Genomic DNA, 2,480 nt, shown 5'->3' with positions numbered 1-2,480 from the left:
CGGTTAATAATATCAACCCAGACTAATGTAGACCTTTTAGTCCTGGTTGGTGTTGCCAACCCAGGCTAAAGGTCCTCCGATGGGTTAGTTTAAAAGAAAAGCATCTCATCCAGAGTGACATGTGTTGTGTAGATAGGATGGAAAGATACGTGAGAAGCAATACATTAGGTCTTGGATTTGAATCCCACGAGGCACAAAAGGTGGGAGGTATTATTTTTTAGTCTCGGATGACCTTTAATCCGAGTTTAAAGTAACCAGTATTAAAGAGCCCAGATTCCTAGTCCCGGTTGGACAACCGGAAATAATGGCCCTTGCCAACCGGGAGTGAAGCCACCTTTTCTACTAGTGGTCGGAAGAAGGGTAAAAAATGCATATCACAAGGCTTATGTTTCAAGTGTTTTAAATATTTCATAGGTATATTGCAAGTGTTTCATATGGATATTGTAAAAGTAGATCGGGATGTTGCATATGTTGCAATGATTGTACACGTATGTTGCAAGTTTCTGTTCCCAATGTTTTATCTATTTTTCTAGACGTATGTTGCAAGTGTTTTTATCTGGATGTTGCATATGTTTTGCAATGGCTTCTCAAGTGTTTTAGATGTTTTTTGTAAGTGTTTCAGATGCATGTTTCCAAGTATTTCATCTATCCGCAGATACATGTTAAAAATATTTTATCTGGATGTTTCAAAAGTAGATCGAGTGTTGTACTACCACAACAGCCTGATGCAGCTGCTGGGGCGCCGTGCATGCATGTGGGAGGCGGATGGAGCATTGCGCGGCTGCGGGCGCAGAAAGCGGAGGGGAGGCGCGGGTAGTCCCCGCCTCACACGGGCGTGCAGCAGCCATGGACGTCCCTAGTACTGCCCCCCCACCCACCCACCCACCCCCCCTTTTTGCTTTTGTAGTTGTTCTCCTTTGTCGTACGTGCAACATGTTGTACATGGTCATTCTATTCAAACTTATCTTCCTCGGTAATGGAAAGCATACACATCACCATCTCTAGAAAAAATTTCAGTCACCAAAAACCTATTCCTAGATCATTGTTGGAATAGATACGCTTGGTTTTAATGTTTCCTCTATCAATATCAATGGTGATGCCAAAACTTTTTGACTAGGACTAGCCGAAAGAACAACCCGTCGAGATTAGGGATATGGTGAGAGGAGAGGTTGATATGGCAAGGCGTAGAGTACCCAAGAGGAGTGCTCTGGGGACAATCGAAAGTGGATCAATCATTTTTCATGGGTGTGCTGGGACATCGGTGTTCAATTTGGATAGCTCTTATGCATGCGTGTAGTTCCTTCTATTCATGTTTCTTATGGGTTTCTATTTTTATTATTATGACAAAATTCAGTTCGACACTCCATACTTGTTCTAACTAAATTGTATTTTTTCCTATTTCTTTTGTTAGAGACCATCACATCTTGATTTAATGATTTCTATGATAAATGTGGTAGTGTCGGTATTTCGAGTAAACACCAACGAGTAAATTTGTGTTATTGCGCATCTGGCCCGGATGGTATGCTAAAAAGACACAAGGTTTATATTGGTTTGGATAGAATATCCCTACATCTAGTTTATGACTGCTGCTCGTGTTATTAGCACTGAAAAGTTCATAGCAGGGGTTACAAACGGGCGAGAGAGGGACGGGTCCCAAGTCTCTGATGGAAAGGTCGAATGGGTGCTGAGAGCTTGGTTGCTGCTCAGCTATGTGGCGTGATGTGTGTTGTGATCAATCGATCCCCTTAGTGGGGTGCCCTACCTTCCCTTTTATAGGCCAAGGGAGAGCAGGGATTATAGATGGGAGAAAAAAGAAGAAAACCCAGAGGCAAAGAAGGTCCTTCAAAGATGTCGGGTCTTGCTTTTCCTCTGTGCGGGCCCCGCTGACATGGTAGGCGGTGCTAGGGATAGCTCCACGCTAGGTGCATGTCCGTTGATACTGATTGGGTCGTGCTGGGCGTCTGTCCACTGATGATGCCATGTCCTGGCATTATCAGCAAGTTGTCACGTCGCATCCCGCCCCGGTGGGCGACGCGGTGGACCAGGGTGCTGATCCGTGGCCATACAGGGAGCAGACGATGCAGTGATTGCATGTCCATTATTGTAGGTGATGCGAGTTTCCTCCTGGACCATGGTGGTTGTCGTGAGCTTCTGTCAAGATCCGTGCCCGAGGGCAAATGGCGGTGCCCACAACAAATGTCGACGCCTATAACACTGTTTGGGCTTTGACATGTCTAGAAGGTCTCAAAGTGCCCTTTTTGTCATATCATGACGGTACTTTCCTATAGGCATGCAGGGTATGGTCCTCGGTATTGCGGTTGACTTGAGTGCCCTGCCTTATCTACGCGCGTCATTAGGAAGGAGTGGCGCGTAGATGTCGGGCGAGGCGGAGCCAGCCCTCATACATCGGACAAGGCAGAGCCAACCCTCAGGGGTCAGGTGAAGCGAAGCCAGTCCTTAGACGTCGAGCGAGGTGAAGC

The sequence above is a fragment of the Miscanthus floridulus genome, chromosome 1, assembly GCF_019320115.1.
Source record: "Miscanthus floridulus cultivar M001 chromosome 1, ASM1932011v1, whole genome shotgun sequence".
In the NCBI taxonomy this organism is placed as follows: Eukaryota; Viridiplantae; Streptophyta; class Magnoliopsida; order Poales; family Poaceae; genus Miscanthus; species Miscanthus floridulus.
Note: the sequence above shows the minus strand (reverse complement) of the source record.